This window comes from Mustela nivalis (genome assembly GCF_964662115.1).
Source record: "Mustela nivalis genome assembly, chromosome: 2".
Taxonomy (NCBI): Eukaryota; Metazoa; Chordata; class Mammalia; order Carnivora; family Mustelidae; genus Mustela; species Mustela nivalis.
In genome coordinates, this window is record NC_139021.1 from 111596286 (window position 1) to 111613898 (window position 17613).

The 17613-nt window shown below is 40.9% G+C and overlaps 1 long non-coding RNA gene and 1 pseudogene across 2 annotated transcripts in view; both read right to left on the bottom strand.

The window, feature by feature from the left end:
• Positions 1 to 17613, bottom strand: part of LOC309859875 — a 599272-nt gene that overhangs the window by 228578 nt on the left and 353081 nt on the right. The window lies entirely within an intron of this gene.
• LOC309858744 (protein phosphatase PTC7 homolog pseudogene) overlaps positions 13730 to 17613 on the bottom strand; it is a 125102-nt pseudogene continuing 121218 nt past the window's right edge. The window contains exons 2-3 of the transcript in view: positions 14725 to 14977; positions 13730 to 14663 (exon numbers count right to left, since the gene is read on the bottom strand). The product of the transcript in view is annotated as a protein phosphatase PTC7 homolog pseudogene (transcript). The remainder of the gene's footprint in view (positions 14664 to 14724; positions 14978 to 17613) is intronic.

Below are 17613 nucleotides of genomic sequence, written 5' to 3' on the forward strand. Positions count from 1 at the left end.
TGAAACCAGAGAGGGAGACAAACCTTACGAGACTCTTGGTCTCAGGAAACAAACTAAGGGTTCCTGGAGTGAAGGGGGGGTGGGAGTAATGGGTGGCTGGGGGATGGACATTGGGGAGGGTATGTGCTATGGTGAGTGCTGTGAATTACATAAGACTGATGAATCACAGACCTGTACCCTGAAACAAATAATACATTATATGTTAATTTTTGTAAAATTCTAGCAGATGGAAATAAATAATGAAGTTTAGAGCAGACATAAGTAAAATAGAGAAATAAAATAATAAGAAAAATAATCAATGAAACCAAAAATTGGTTCTTAGAAAACACTAACAAGTTTGACAAACCCTTAGGAGATTGACAGAGTATAAAGAAGAAAGAAGAAGAAGAAGAAGAAGAAGAAGAAGAAGAAGAAGAAGAAGGAGGAGGAGGAGGAGGAGGAGGAGGAGGAGGAGGAGGAGGAGGAGGAGGAGGAGAAGAAGAAGAAGGAGAAGAAGAAGAAGAAGGAGGAGAAGAAGAAGAAGAAGGAGAAGAACAAGAACAACAAGAAGAAGAAGAACAAGAAGAAGAAGAAGGAGGAGGAGGAAAAAGAAGAAGAAGAAGGAGAAGAAGGAGGAGGAGGAGGAGGAGTAGGAAGAGGAGGAGGAGGAGGAGGAAATTAAAAAAAGAAGAAGAAGAAGAAACACAAATGAAATCCATCACAATGACAGTCATGGGGTACCTGGGTGGCCCAGTCTATTTAATGTCTGCCTTTGGCTTGGGTCATGATCTCAGGGTCCTGGGATCCAGCCCCGCATCAGGCTCCTTGCTCAGTGGGGAGTTACCCTGCTTGTGTGCTCCCTTTCTCTGTTAAAAACACAAATAAATTATATAACTAAATAAATAAATACTTTCCTTCCCAGTTGGAATGATGGTAAGCTTTGGCAGTAGAGCGCTCTGGAGTGCTCTAAAGAGACATTGCAAGAAGAAGGGGTTTCCCCTCCCAGTTATTGTATGCTCTTTCACCATCCTAACTCTAACAGTGCCTACAGTCGTGCCCCATCTCCCTGGTTATGTGTGCCTACAAGCTTCAGCTCACCGGGACTCCAGAATTATTGCTGCTTTCCTCATGGTTTGAGGCCAGCTCTAGCTGGGATGATCCCACAAACCCCTCTGCCATCTAGGGGTCTGGAACTACACCTTTATTTTTTGTATTTTTTTCAGTGTTCCAAGATTCATTGTTTATGCACCACACCCAGTGCTCCATGCAATACATGTCCTCCTTAATACCCACTACCAGGTTCACCCAACCACCCACCCCTCTCCCTCTAACACCCTCAGCTTCTTTCTCAGAGTCTACAGTCTTTCATGGCTTTTCCTCTCCCTTCAATTTCCCCCAACTCACTTCTCAATCTCCCAATGTCCTCTGTGTTATTTCTTATGCTCCACAAATAAGCAAAACCATATGATAACTGACTCTCTCTGCTTGACTTATTTCACTTAGCATAATCTCCTCCAGTCCCATCCATGTTGCTATAAAAGTTGGGTATTCATCTTTTCTGATGGGGGCATAATACTCCATTGTATATATGTATCACATCGTCCTTATCCATTCATCTGTTGAAGGGCAGCTTGGCTCTTTCCACAGTTTGGCGACTGTGGCCATTGCTGCTATGAACATTGGGGTACAGAAGGTCCCTCTTTTCACTCTGTCTGTATCTTTGGGGTAAATACGCAATAGTGCAATTGCAGGGTCACAGGGAAGCTCTATTTTTAATATCTTAAGGAATCGCTGCACTGTTTTACAAAGTGGTTGCACCAACTGGCATTCCCAGCAACAGTGTTAGAAGGTTCCCCTTTCTCCACATTTTATCCAACACACGTTATTTCCTGTTTTGTTAATTTTGGCCATTTTAACTGCTGTAAGGTGCTATCTTGGTGGTTTTTTTTTAAAGATTTTATTTATTTTTTCGACAGAGAGAGATCACAAGTAAGCAGAGAGGCAGGCAGAGAGAGAGAGGGGAGGAAGCAGGATCACTGCCAAGGAGAGAGCCAGATGTGGGGCTTGATCCCAGGACACTGGGATCATGACCTGAGCCGAAGGCAGAGGCTTTAACCCTCTGAGCCACCAGGAGCCCCTCTCGGTGTGGTTTTGATTTGAATCTTCCTGATGCCTAATGATGATGAACATTTTTTCATGTGTCTGTTAGCCATTTGTATGTCTTCTTTGGAGAACGGCATCTTATTCAACAAAGCCCAGAATCCCCTTCCAAGTTTGTACTTCCTTGGGTCCTCTCCCGTAAGCCCTAAAGTACCATTTAAGGTTCTTCTTCCACCTCTAGAATTACTCTCCTATACCAGCTTAATACTTCTGTATAGTTTCCCAAGTTTAAAAACTATGGTTTCTTTCTCCTGATAGCATTCAACTTGATAGCAAGAGTAGTTCCAGAAGATGGACCCATACAGAGGGGATCAGTGAGTTAGCTTTCTCGTGCCTTCAGGCTCAGTGCAGTGCTGAGCTCCTACCTCATGGAAGACAAGGTATTAGTAATCCATGGCATGCAGGGCATAAAATTTAACCAAGCCACACTAATTATCTGTGTTGAATGATGAAAAAAGCACCAAGTGACACATACACTTTGGGAGCCCAAGTGGCTGCTGCCCTTGACTAGTACAGCAGTGTTGATGGCTGCAGTGTGGGATGAATAATTTTTAGTGTAATTAAATTTTTATAGAGAGAAAAGAACACGCTCAGGTCTTTTAAGTCTCAGATGACAGCCTGAGAACCAGAGGGGCTTCCACATAACCCTTAAAAAATACCTATTTTTTGCAGCCACAGGATTGACATTGCTGCAAATTAAACACAATTCTCGTGTTCTGAGTAGTGGAATTCACAGTTTCACCCGTAGTCCTCCCAGGGAGTAGTAAGGGCAGACATCACCCTGTTCCTTATCAGATGGGGAAAATACTCAGCCTTTTACCATTAAGTATGATGTTATCTGCAAGTCTTTTTGTAGATCTTGTTCATCAGCTTGAAGATATTACCCTGTATTCCTACTTGTTGACAGACCTGCTGTTGATTATTGTGAAATGGTTGTTCTGCATCATTTCATATAATCATCTAGTTTTTTCTTAGACTGTTAACACAGTAGATTACATTGATCCATCTTTGTAAGCACAAAGGAGAACAGCTAAGCCAGAAGAAGAGGGAAGGAAAAATTAATAGAAATAAGAGTGGAAATCAATGAGGGAGAAAACACACATATAGTTTTAACACTGCAAAAGTTAATTCTGAGAAAGACCAGAACATGAATAAATCCAGTGGTATTTGCTCAATTTTTCTTGTACTCCATAAACCTTCTACCAAGGGACATAGTCAGTCTGGATCTGAAAGAAGAGACACCCCCCCATCATACATGGGGCTCACAAAAGTACATACTGCCCCTTGCCTCATACTGTTTTCCATCCCACAATGTATTATTTTAGAATCAATTAATTATGGAAAATTAAGTTGCAACTCATTCATTCTGGGTTTATAAATACAAATTAGAATGTCTCAGCCACCCAAAGTAATTAGTTGTGGAGCTAGAAATATAGTCCATTCCTCAAACATTCATCAGCAGGCATCACAACATTGAAGACATTCTCTTAGCTCACAACCTCTTTCCAGGGCACTCTTCCTGGTTCTAGTTTCAGCAGCTATGGCATATTTTTTTTTATCTCTAATAACTGTGTCACTTAACATAAATCCTCCAACAATAACAACAACAACAACAACAAGGTAAATAAAAACATAAATTTAGTATATCAACAAAGCTTTTAAGTTCAAAGCTATTTACTGTATTTTCCAAACCTGAACTATAATGCTGTTCAAATTAGTATGGTTTCTAGAATGAAAACTTACCTTTCTGAAGCCACTTAACTGATAGAACAAGAAAAAAATGACTTTTAATTCAATAAGAGCTGTCAACAAATGGAATGTTGTTAGTCCAATGTATAACTCAAAGCATGTGTTTTGCAACTTAATTTCTGCCAGTCAGCATGGTGCAGGAAGTTGACATTCAGTGTTCTGAAAACACAAACATGAAAACTTTGCCTTTGTAATAACTGTCACATTTGTCGCATTTGTCACAGAGTTACAGACACACATATACACACAAACACACTTACTTACACAAGTACACTCACATATGCATGAACGTGCATGCAAATACATACAAGTACAAATAAGGAACATACACATGCATAAACACATACACACATAAGCACACAAACACACCCACTTACACACCTACACCCCCATTTATATACATGCATGCATTTACACATATACACACCAACTTACACACAGATACCCATGCATGCATACACATACCTACACACAAACACGCATACCTACAGTCATACATACACATACCCAACCACACTATAGAGTGTGTGTACGAGATCCAAAAAGCCATTTTTAAAAGTGGGTTTAGAAAATATGAAAGCATCCTAATAAATCTAATAAATGCTGCATAAAACCAAATAAAATGTGAACCATGCTTATTCGGGCAACAGAACCTTTAGCAAAAGAAATGTCCTTGAAAATTTTGTGATTATTAACCACGGGTACAAATGTACCCTATTATATTTAGCTCAAATATTCTCATTTGTAAATCTGCTCCATTTTACCCCAGCCTCTTTTCCTATTCCTTCTCTGCCCTAATTTTCTCTTCTCCTCCCATCATGTGATGCTCCAACCCTGACTTGAAAGTAACATAAATTTAATGCTGAAAGTAACCAGCATCCTATAGGCTGATTGGAATTGCTGGGCTATTAGTAGGAATAAAAATGGCTCAATAATTTCTAGTATTCCAGTCTTGTTAATGTCACCCCAGGTGTAGGGAGAGATAAAGAATATTCAATATCTTCATTGTAATAATATGGAAACAATCTACTGTGTTTTGATTCATCATTGGAAACAAGCAGACAATTCCATTAGAGGCAAGCTTGAGAAACATTAGGAAAATGTTTTTGAATACTTCCTCCTGTTCCTTTTTGAGGGAGCAGGCTCTGTTTAAGGAGATAGGCTGCTGCCCCAGAGCCCCATCTTAATTGACTTCAGCAAAGACCATCCCTGGCTTGTCATGGTTCCCTCCACTCTGTAAAAGAAGCAGACCCCAGGGCGAGGAGACACAGAGAGCACCAGGCTGGGCCACTGCATGCCACCACTGGACAACCAGTGATTGGGAAAAATGGCTAATTGCTCTAATAATCAACAATCCTTAGTCCCTTGTGTTCCAGACATACCTCACTGTGAACTGAGATGCGACAAGGAAATGCACAATATTAGCTTCCTTAAGAGGGATGGCCTTGGGCCTGGACACAAATGCACTGTCTTATGTCATTCTGCATCAACCCACAGCACTCAGAGCAGACCCCTGAGCAATTAAAAGACACGAGTAATCTTATTTTTAATTTGAAAATTCTAAAATTCTACCCGTGTAGTATGACTAATAAATTGGAAAAAGAAACAAACATATTCTTTTTTTCCCCAATACTGCAATGTTCTAGAATAATTTTTAAAAGAAAAATTCCTCCCTCTTTGGAATCTTAAATAGACGGTACACTCCTATAACCACTCTTTATCATGTAAGTTGACAAGACATTTATCAGCTTGAGTTGAAATAACAGCCTGCTCTAAATTCAGACTTGAACACAGGTGAAAAGCTCGACTTTGGGGCCATTCATTTTGGAGATTGAATTCAAGTAGAGCAGAAGTGGCAGATGTGTGGTGGGGGGGAAGATAGAAGTGAGCAACAAGTCCTAGCAATGCAGAGGAAGAAGAGGCTCCCACATGTCTTGCCCTGTCCCCTCTATCCTCCTCCAACACACCTAGACCAACTGAATGCCACCATTTTGCACCCAGATGACTCATCCATCCCACAACTTCCTCCTTGGTCAATGCTTGGTGCCACTGCTATCACATTCACCCAAGTCACGGGTACCCTCTTCTTTATGTGACCTTTTCATATTCTTAGCAATCCTACATGCAAGTCAGTTTTATTGATAATTCAGGATGAACATGGAACTTGGTGGCTGCCCAACAATTTCTAGGGATGATTCATATTCTCAGTTAATTTTTTGTGTATGTATTCTATAAACATTCTACCTACTGGGAAAAAAAAAAAAAAAAACAGGAATAATCCCCAAGCCGTTTGTTGGCTATCTGATGGTCTCCACTGAGGAATGTACATAAGCACAGTCATCTGCTTTGTGAGGGTCATGGGACTTGATCCCTCATCTAGGCAGAAACATTTCACCCCAATTTCAGAGAGGCTGTAACACTATTTAGAGACCTTTCCTTCTGACAGCATAAATTGGTAGTCAGATAGAAAGAAGTGGTGATGAACATGGTCATTTTTTTTAAGGATTGAATAAAATGGCTTATGACAACAGCCATTTGGGACACAAAGAAAAAGTTCAGATGACTGTCATCATCTTACAAATGAAATGTCAACATCTCATCAATTGATTAAATAAAAAACACAGATTTGAAGCAGTTTCCATGCAGTTGTGAGAATACAGTCATTCTCTAAAATGTGATAGAGAGAAGATGGCTTCTTCTCCATCTAGGATATGCACCACAAGCCTTCCTGGCAGCCCTTTCCAGGGATCTGTGGGCAGCTCTCCCACTGCCCCACAGCCCTAAAGCCAGAGAAATCACATCTAGAGTAAGAATGAATTTTTATTTTCAAGATTTCCTTATTAATTCTGGGTCTCTTCTGATTCCATACAAATTTTAGGATTATTTGCTCCAGCCCTTTGAAAAACACCAGTGGAATTTTTATCGAAATGATATTAAAAGTATAGATTGCTCTAGGCAGTATAGACATTTTAACCATGTTTATTCTTCTGATCCAAGAGCATGGAATGGTCTTCCATCTTTTTGTGACTTCTTCAATTTCTTTCATGAGTAAAACTGGTGGCATCACGTTACCTGATTTCAAGCTTTACTACAAAGCTGTAATCACCAAGACAGCATGATACTGGCATAAAAAACAGACACATAGACCAGTGGGACAGAGTAGAGAGCCCAGATATGGACCCTCAACTCTATGGTCAAATAATCTTCAACAAAGATGTTGATGTGGATGTTCCTCAAGAAATTAAAAATAGAGCTTCCCTATAACCCTGCAATTGCACTCCTGTGTATTTACCCCAAAGATACAGATGTAGTGAAAAGAAGGGCCATATGTACCCCAATGTTTATAGCAGCAATGGCCATGGTCGCCAAACTGTGGAAAGAACCAAGATGCCCTTCAACAGACGAAAGGATAAGGAGGATGTAGTCCATATACACTATGGAGTATTGTGCCTCCATCAGAAAGGATGAATACCCAAGTTTTGTATCAACATGGATGGGACTGGAGGAGATTATGCTGAGTAAAATAAGTCAAGCAGAAAGAGTCAAGTATCATATGGTTTCACTTATTTGTGGAGCATAACAAATAATGTGGGGGACATAAGGAGATGGAGAGGAGATGGGAGTTGAGGGAAATTGGAGGGGGGGGTGAACCATGAGAGACTATGGACTCTGAAAAACAACCTTAGGGTTTTGAAGGGGCGGGGAGTGGGAAGTTGGGGGAGCCAGGTGGTGGGTATTAAAGAGGGGACGTATTGCATGGAGCACTGGGTGTGGTGCAAAAACAATGAATTCTTTTATGCTGAAAAGAACTTTAAATAAATAAATAAATAAATAAATAAATAAATAAATAAATAAAGCTACCTGAAAAAAAAAAGAATGAATTTTGATCAATTTTACCATTTCCTCACTCCATTCAGCCACTTCTTTGTTGAGCCCTTCCAAAGGCTGAACCATATGTATGGAGGACTATGGCATTAGCACAAACAACCAAATTATCATTTATTCAAGGTGACAAAGATTTTCCTCCAATACATTGGTTTAAGCAAAATTATTTCCACAAAGAACATTCATCCACTGTTTCATTCTTTGGAAGTACTCTGTACTAATGAAATCGCCTCTAGCTTCACTGAGATAACATTTAGTTCTGGACATCATATAGTTGTCACTCAGCACCTGGGGCAAACCATGCACTGGAGAAGACAATAGAAGAAGAAAAGATTTGTAGGGTATGGACAGAGTGAAACCGAAGTAGCACTATTGTCACATTCATGATCCTGCATTTTTCTAGCAACCTTTTTTCTAATAACTTGAAGCTTTTCATGAATATTTGCTGCAGAAACACCATGGGATACGGTTTATGAATGGAGAAGACGTCAGGATCATTCTAACCCCAAGATTCCACCTGAGCTTTGGCTCCTGATCCCCTGACAGATAACTGTATGAGAAGGAAAGGGGTAGCAGCCATGCACTGAGCACCTCAGAAGCCCACATGTTTCCTCCAGGATCACCTCAGTTAACCTCTCCCCTGTGAGGCAGCTTCTGGGAGCATTTTATGGAGGTTCCCATGGGTCAACAAAATGACCCAAAGCATTCTGCCTTGAGGATATTGGAAGACTAATGAGCTCCAAGTGAATGCCTATTTCCTTCTCCATTCATGCCTACCCCTCAAATGAAATATAAGAGGGGTTCCTGGATTTTTCAGTTGGTTCAACGTTTGACTCTTGGTTTCATGTAGGGTCATAATCTCAGGCTCATGGGATTGAGCCCCACATCAGGCTCCTTGCTCAGCCTGGTGTCTGCTTAAGATTCTCACTCTCCTTCTGCCTCCTCCTACCACTCATGCTTGTGCTCTCTCTCTCTTTCTCTCTCTCTCAAATCAATAAATAAACAAAACCAGGAAGGAAGGCAGAGAGGGAGGGAGGGACACCAAACTGCCATTTGGGGAAGGCGGAAGGCAGACAGGCCAAAATGACAATGCTCTTGGCATTATAGAACAGTGACTTATAAGGCAAAGAATTCTGAAGTAGATGCCAATTCCAGAAGAATTAGAGGGACCTGAGAGAACACCCACACTGATCAGCCTAAGGTGATCTGGACACGTTTGTGCCATGGGTCAATGTGGAAAAATGGTATCACAATGTTGAAACATGGTATTTTGGTACCAAAGGCATGGACTAGTGACTCCTTTCCACCCCTCAACAGCTCTGCATGTCCATAAGCCCCTCACACAACAGTTGCATAAAGAACTTGCAAAATTTCCACAATAAACTGAGAAATCTGGAATTGATGAGATGATTTACTATCAAGCAGAAATAGGATTTCATGATGGAAAATGAAATATTTTTAAAAATTACACTTTTGTCTTCTTTGGTAGATTTTTCAGATTGCCACTATGAAACCTTAAAATGGCTTTAGACATTATTTTCAAAACAGGAACGTTTTTAAAGCATTGTTGAAATAGAATTGATTTTTTCCAGCTGCCAAAGGAAAGTATATGACCTTCTCCTTATCCCTTTGTTTTTCTGTTTTCACCTTGAAAACTGGAACCCCCTCCTCTTGAAGACTAAAGCATTGTACTGACCAAAGCAGAAATCATTAAAAAAAAAAAAAAACCTCATCCTTTTTAATATTATAAGCTTTTGGCTATTATAACCTTTTTTTTTTTTTGGCTTGTCAGAAAGCTTTCCTGTGTTATTCCATGTCCTCAGATGTGGGAACAGGATATTGTATCAAACAGCCCCACAAGGAGACAGGACATTCATTACCAAGATAGGAAAAACCCTGGCCTAATTATCAATTAATCCCAGTCCATCTTTGTTCTAGAAAAGCAGGAGGCTGTAAAGGTCAGAGAGCATGGGTAAAGTGGATGACACTCCCAGGCTGACATGAGCTTACTGGTCCCCATCATTTCCATTATTTGGCAGATCCTCTAAAATAGTTTTCCTTTTGTTTTTCCAATATTCACACCATAGTTAAAGAAAGGATAATCAGTGCCAAAGTTTTCATTTGTTTTAGTTAAGACCAAAATCGGGAACAAATCTAACATTTGAATAATATTTTGTTCTTCCTTTCTTTTTTTTTTAGTATAAATACTATATTTATTAAATATCTTTACAGTTTATTTAAATGTATTTACAGAACTATTCCTGCATAAGTTATATTTCAGACATCCAATTCAGGTCATTGCCTCTTGAGTAAGACAAATAATGATAGTCTCAACAGAAAAAAGCAGCTCATTAGTATGCACAAATTAAAATTTGTTTCAGTATTTAGCCATCTTTGCCACAAACTACCTGCTAACAGTTAAAATTTTGACATGGACACTGCCGTTTTTTAGTTGAGAAATTCAATTTTGCAAAGAATTTTTTTAAATGAATAGAATCCAAATGCTTTTCTGCTTCATAGTTTCAATTTTATAAGCAGATTTGGGGGATTTTTTTGATCTTGTGAAATTTGTTAACTGCAAAAATGTGATAGTTTCTAGGGAAATTGGATGCTATAGCTTCTAACAAAGATAGCTGGCATAAGGTGACAAGGAACCATGAACTTATTCAAAAGTACAAACATTTACAGTTCTAGCCAATCTTGTTTACAATCTCCAAAATGATCAAAACTGACTCCATGAATTCCCACAATTCTGCCTTGTTACTCGATGTGTAGGTTGGTGGTACTAAAGGTGGTCCTGAAGGCGACTGTTCTATCTGGAACAAATGCAGCTGCTAGAAGAGGACACTCTCCTATCATGCAAAGCTTGAAATCTGGTTTCTACTCTAGACACAGCCCACCCCCCCAGACATGCATACCTGGAATGGATTCTTTTGTGATTTAGTACGTATCAACCATGTCAAGCCAGTACAGTAATTCAGGACAAATAACTTGTCTCCCATACCCCCATTTCTTCTTTCAGTTTTTAAGAGCCCAATGGACTCTACTGCATTATTCAATCAGTGAATTTTTTTTGTGCGCAGGCAGCTTAAGTTCACAGGAAGAAATAAGGTTCTGATATGTTTAGAGTGCACATTTTAAAACAGAATAAAATAAAAATTTCAAGCATGTGATAAAAATATTGATTTTTATGATGCAGTATTGTTTTATAAATATAGATGGAAAAGCTATAAACTTTACTGGTCTTTGGTGCATCCAGAGAGGGATAATTTGCCATTTGTAAATTAGAAATCCAAATTCTTTTTGTTATAAAAGTCCATTACATGAGGCAAATGTGTGTGTTTTATTCTGCTTGATTTAAAATGCAATTAACACACATCAAGTTCAGAATCCGACCCACCAAGTGGTATATCGCAGTCACACCCCACAGAGACTTAGGTTCTGTGACCTGGAAAATTCCAGTATGGGTCCAGCATAGCCTCTAACTACTGGGAGTGGAAGGAGTGTTACTTGTTAAGCAGCACTCCAACTGACCACCCCCCCATCACTCCCTGGCAGTCATAAAATTAATTGTGTCACACACAAAGGACAGGGCAAAAAGAAAAGCGAGAAAATATTCTGTGTCACTAATCTATAGGCGAGGTCCAAAGTCAGCTCCATTGTGAAACTCAAATTCTTTTCCAACTATTTTTGTATCACTGACACCAACATTGTTGATTTCTAATGGTCATTTCTCAAAAAAGACGAAGTTGATTAAATGAGTCATGTAAAACATCACCAATCTAGCTTTATAAAGATTGTGTTTGATGGGTTAAATGAGAGCAGAGAAAAGCCAGTGACTTGACCAGCACTGCTCTTACAAGGAATTAAATGTAGGCATTGGAAAATTAATGCAAAATATATCCAGATCATAAGGCTACATACCTCTGACCAGAAATAATTAAAAGCCCAAACAAAAGAACTGAAATTGTCAGCCCAAATATAAATGTATTCCTTCTAACAAAACCCTTCTGGATGCAACTTTCTTTACTTTTTAAATACACAGAGACTGCAAACAGTTTGTGCAAAATAAATACCCCGCCACTTGCCACTCACACTTCCATGTTTTATAGGAGCACGATGGGTACTCTTTATTTAAACAGAATGTAACTCCACCCAGCCCTCCCTGCCCAGTCCCCTATCTCTTCTACCAAAGAATTCTGTTTTGTCAAGTTAGGGTAGTTAAGGCATTCTGACATGTAATTAAAGGTGATTCAAAATAGATATCTAACATTATGCCAATTTAGGAATAGTAGATAAATTACTGAATGGCTTACAAATGAATAACTCATTCTTATTATAAATGGAATGCCTGTTACAAGCATGATGCATTGAAATATAGTAATGACATGTACATGGTACATGTTAAACAATTTTAAATAAAACAAAAGCTTGACAGTTACTCAAATATACAGTACAAATTCACAAAACAAAAATCTTTTAAAACAAGTTGAGGTAACCTCAAACATAAGTTTTAATGCAATAAACCAGTGAATAAGTATCTCCTTTAGAGAAAGACACTTTCCGTATTCTCCTCCAGTAGATTCTCATCAGGTTTAATTGCATTCTCATCTATACACCAATGTTACTTGACTTATAAATAAAACATAGCTTTAATTTAAGGATTTCTAAGTATATATACTTTTCTACCACCAAGTTAATGAAGGAAAAAAACTGACCCAAAAATATATATCTTTACAGCAGTTGACTTGTACATAAACCTTAAAAATAAGTTTGAGCTTGCAGATAAAGGGAAAACTGAATGCAGGGTAGTTTTATAAGAAAACTATACACTGCAAGATGGCTATTCGGAAACTGTAAACATTAAGCTTGATTCGGACCCCTAAATTTCTGTGTAGGGCAAATGCAAATGTCAGATCATCACCAGGAGTTTTCCTCGTGGGCTCTTGTGCTGCTGCCACTGCCCACAGTACTCTTTTCACACGGACTCCCTGAATTTGGTGCCTGCTCTACGGAAAGCAAGGCTAGTAATGAAAGATCTGAGAGGGAGACTATGAGTAGCATGAACATCAAAACCCAACCAGATTCAAAGTTACAGCTGTCCACTCTCAACCTATTAGGCCTGTGGGCCTAGAGCTCCCACATAGGGATCTCCTATCAGAAAGCTGGGAGGAATTTCAGCCATAACATTAAAATTCCTAGGATTTGAGGAGTTTTATAATCTTGGGTAATATTTCCATTGAAAAAATCTGGTAGGGAGGCTCCCCAAGGCCTCCTGCAGAGGAGGCAGCCTTGGGGCCACAAGCCTATAATTTGGACTTATCAATAAACTGCCAGAACTTTCCTCATAGGAGTGCAATTAAGCATCTTTTAAAAACCAGAAAAATATTTGCATCCATAGAACTAAACTAAATTTTTCTTCCAATTTTTAACGAAAAAGCTCCTGGGATGATGATTTCACAATCCAGAGCAATGTTTTAGAGCAGAATTATAAGCCCCTGAAAAATAGGAGTTTATAATGAAAACATAAAGCCACACCAATCATCATAACAAAGACTGTATAGTACATGTGTAACATTTCTTTTGATGATAATGTATGTTTCTAGTAGATGTACCATAACATACATTTTGTGTTAGACTTTTAAAATCCCCTTTACACACTGTAATTTTGAATTCACTCATTTTCAATACTTAAACCATTTTTAAAACACAATAGCCATTCTGGCATTGAAAACCTTCATTCCATCATAGAAACGACAGTAAGAAGTGAAGGTCAATCTTCAAATCTTGATTCTCTTCAAAGTTGCTGGCAGATACGAGCTAGTGAACGACAGTAGTGGTTCTCCACAAAGATCTCAACCAGGTCTCAAAAAGACAGGCAAAGGCTTACATCATTGGCCATCAAGATCAGTGGCAAAGAAAGAGTTCTGCCAGCAGGATCAGCACGCATGGCAGGGGAGAATTTGGGAAGATGAAAGGAAAGGCCAGAGTTGACACCTAGGCGAGTCAGTCTGTATACTCAGCCACTAATGAAAGAAGGACGGTGATGTCATCAGGCTTTCCACCTCTCACATTCAATCCGTTGTCACATACAAACTGTGCAAAAGGTGACATATAAATTGGGTCATAGGCCAGCTCATGGGCTTGCTCAGCAATGCTTCTTGCCATCTACTGTATACTTTCATAATTTGAATTCTTTTTTTTTTTTTTTTTAGCTCCTGAAGAATCATATAATCAGGCATGTTGTCAAAAAGTCCATCTGTTGCCGTCAGAATAATGTCTCCTAACTGGACATCAAAAGATGTGCTATCAGCAGCATCCGGGCTGTCACTCAGGACGACTCCTTCGGCTTCAGGTGGTGCAATTGAGAGCTGGAATGGAGTGTTGAAGTAATGCTGCTGCTCATCTGATCGGTGCACAACCTCACCACCCCTGACAACCAGAAAGCCTGAATCACCCAGGTTTGCTGTGTGTAAGCGGTGACTAGTTCTGTCCAGCACCACGATGCAGGCAGTACTGCTACCAAGCAAAGATACTTTATTTTGCAGCAACTCACAGTAGCTTGTGGTGAGGATTCCGATGGGATTACTTGGGACGAAGCGTCCGTATTAAGTCCCTGAGAACTGCGATGGATCAACTCCATAGTGTCTCCACCCTCCTTCACCATCTGCAACCCCGAGCACGTCTGCCGAGCGGTGCCGGGCCACGAAGCACGCGCCGTCCCAGTAGCACGCGCCCTTCTTGAGAAGGCCCTTGCGGAAGTCTTTGCTGAAGCCGCAGCCGGCCGTCACCAGCTCGTAGTCACCGCCACCGCCGCCACCGGCCCTGGGGTCGGTCTGCGAGAGGCCGCCTAGCACAGCGCGGGCCACCAGCCGCCCATAAGAGAGGACCTAGAACATCGCCGCTGCTGCCCGCCCCCCGAGGAGGCGGGGTCCCGGGGAGCAGGAGGACGCGGAGGCCGGGAGCCCGCTTGCTCCTCAGCCGCAGCAGCGCCGCCGCCGGGGCGCTCCTCCGGGCGGCGCAGAGTCGCCGCCGCCGCCCTTGCCCGACGCGCGGGGCCTCGCACACGCTCCACCGCGCGCACCGGAGCCAGAGCGAGGTCAGAGCCGGCGGCTCCTCCACCTCAGCCCAGGTGGGGTCCCGGCTGCAGCCACCGCTGCCGCCGCCATCTTCGGCTCCACTAGCGTGTTCCGGGACTTCCTTTCTTTTTTTAATTCAAATGATATTTATACAAATATTCTCCCATGGAAGGTGATTATTTCTGCCCATAATCTGGATCATTTACACATTTCAAAACGAATAAATGGAATCTTAGCTTTAAGAAAAGTCTTGGGTTTAAATCCAAACACTGATGACCACCTAATGGTAGCGACATAAGCCACTGAAACTCTCTGAGTTGTGTTTATTCTTCCACAGAATAATATGATACTGCCTATTATAAAGCTCTATGAGGACAGGTAACTTGGGCCATTTTGTTCACTACCATATGACTGGTGTCAAGAATTGTGCCTGATGTATGGTAGGCACTAAATCAATAATAGTTGAATGTATAGAACAAACAGCAACCATAATAATATGACCACCTTTGTATGATTTATTATACTAGGCTAGTTGATCAGCAATAGTATTTAACTCTCCATTATTCAGAAAAATTTTTTACCCGGAAGAGAGTGAAGTAAATTGTGCTTCTGCCACTGGAGAATTTGGAGGGAATGACTTCCAGGGAACCAAGACCCTGGGATCACATAGGCCACATGAAAATCTATCCCGAGGAAGTAAGTACTGTTCACATCATCTTTTCCAGTTGTCAAATAACCGAGAGCCACTCCTCAGGGAATGATCCCCAAGCCCATTCTAGTAAAGCGGTCAGGACACAGGGCTTGAAGCAATGTCCAAATCACCCAACGTGTGGCCAAAACCATAACTGAAATGTCTTCCCAATTTCAGGGTAGAATTACTTATAAAGATGGAAAGAAGAGAGCACAGAGACATCCTCAGGAGAAACAAACAAACAAAGAATGAAGCCATGAGGTGGGTCTTGCTGGGTCTAGGAGTTTATAGGTAGAAACATGGCGCCCCTTGAATGAGTTTTGTCCAGCATCTTACCGCTTCTTGAAACTTCTGTCAGTTCTCTAGCTCATACAGAGAGTAGTGGTTCAGAATGTGCAGTGGACTCAGGAATCAACAGAAATCATGGCCCCAACCCCTCACCAAAGAACAAGGCAGCAGGTACCAGCACCTTGAAAAGTCTAAAATGCCTTCCTGAAATGCAGCAGGATGACAGCTTGGAATCAGCTTTTGATGGTGCATATTCTTCTATACATGTTGTTTTGCGGGCATTCTATTTGTAAAACACTGGGATAAGGATCAATGAAAAGATATGATGAGTAGACCAAATCAATAGACCAAGAACCCCGGTTCTGTCACCGGCCTGAACCCCTGAACTAGGAAATTTCTAGTAGAAAGTTCTGCCTAGATATCAATGTTGCCTGTGAGAACAGAAATGCATTTGAGGAAGACTCATCACCCAGATGAATCAGAAAGTGCCAGAAGTGACCAATAGTTCCCTCAGCCTCATTATAATGTTAAAATCTGCTCCTGAATAGTCATCCCTGACCCTAACAAAAGGGGCCTGCTTTCCCTTGTTTGGGGCTTTGGAAATGATTCCCAGGATCTCTCTGTTAGTACAAATAAAGGCAACCTGGTGAGGCATGAAGACTCTGCCTGTATCTCACTGGAGAGCAGATTCACCCTTACCCTTGTTCCCAGAACAAAGCCTGGGGAGCTGCACTGAGTGTTACAGGATGATGGTAAGTCTCCTGGCTCCCAGGAGAAGTTCTGCCTACAGGTGCCACATTGCCAAGCACTTCTCTTACTCCAAAACTTGGAGCAGCTCTGGCCTGGTTGATTTTTAGGAGGTCTTTTTACTCTATATACCTCCAAGGGACCCAGACTCTCTGCACAAGTGAGATAAAAGGGAATAACAAAAACAAAAACAGGAGCCTCTGTCTCCTGAAAAACTGCTATTCCTGGTGCCTGCCTTTATCCCCCGAAGATGAGAGAACCCAGTCACTGGGGCACCTTGCAAAGTAAAGTGCTTTCTGGGATGCCTGGCTGGCTCAGTCCATTTTTTTTTATTATTATTATTATTTCTTTTTTATTTCTTTTCTTTTTTGTGTGATTCAAAATTTTTTTAAAATTTCTTTTCAGCGTAATAGTATTCATTGTTTTTGCACCACACCAGGTTCTCCATGCAATACATGCCCTCCTTAATACCCACCACCTGGTTCCCCCAAGCTCCCACCTCCCGCCCTTTCAAAACCCTCGGGCTGTTTTTCAGAGTCCATAGTCTTTCATGGTTCACCTCCCCTTCCAATTTCCCTCAACTCTCTTCTCTCCATCTCCCCATGTCCTCCATGTTATTTGTTATGCTCCACAAAGAAGTGAAACCCTATGATAACTGACTCTCTCTGCTTGGCTTATTTCACTCAGCATAATCTCTTCAAGCCCTGTCCATGTTGCTACAAAAGTAGCAACAAAAGTTGGGTATTCATCCTTTCTGATGAAGGCATAATACTGCACAATGGCTCAGTCCATTAAGTGACTGCTTTCAACTCATGTCATGATCCCAGTGTCCTGGGATCAAATCTCACATTGAGCCTCCTTGCTCAACAGGGAGCCTGCTTCCCCCTCTGCCTCTGCCTGCCGCTCTGTCTGCCTGCACTCTCTCTCTCTTTCTCTCTCTCTGACAAGTAAATAAATAAAATATTTTTTAAAAGAGAAGTAAAGTGCCTTCTATTTTTATAGAAATATTTGAAAGACATTTACCCTTCTAAGTTC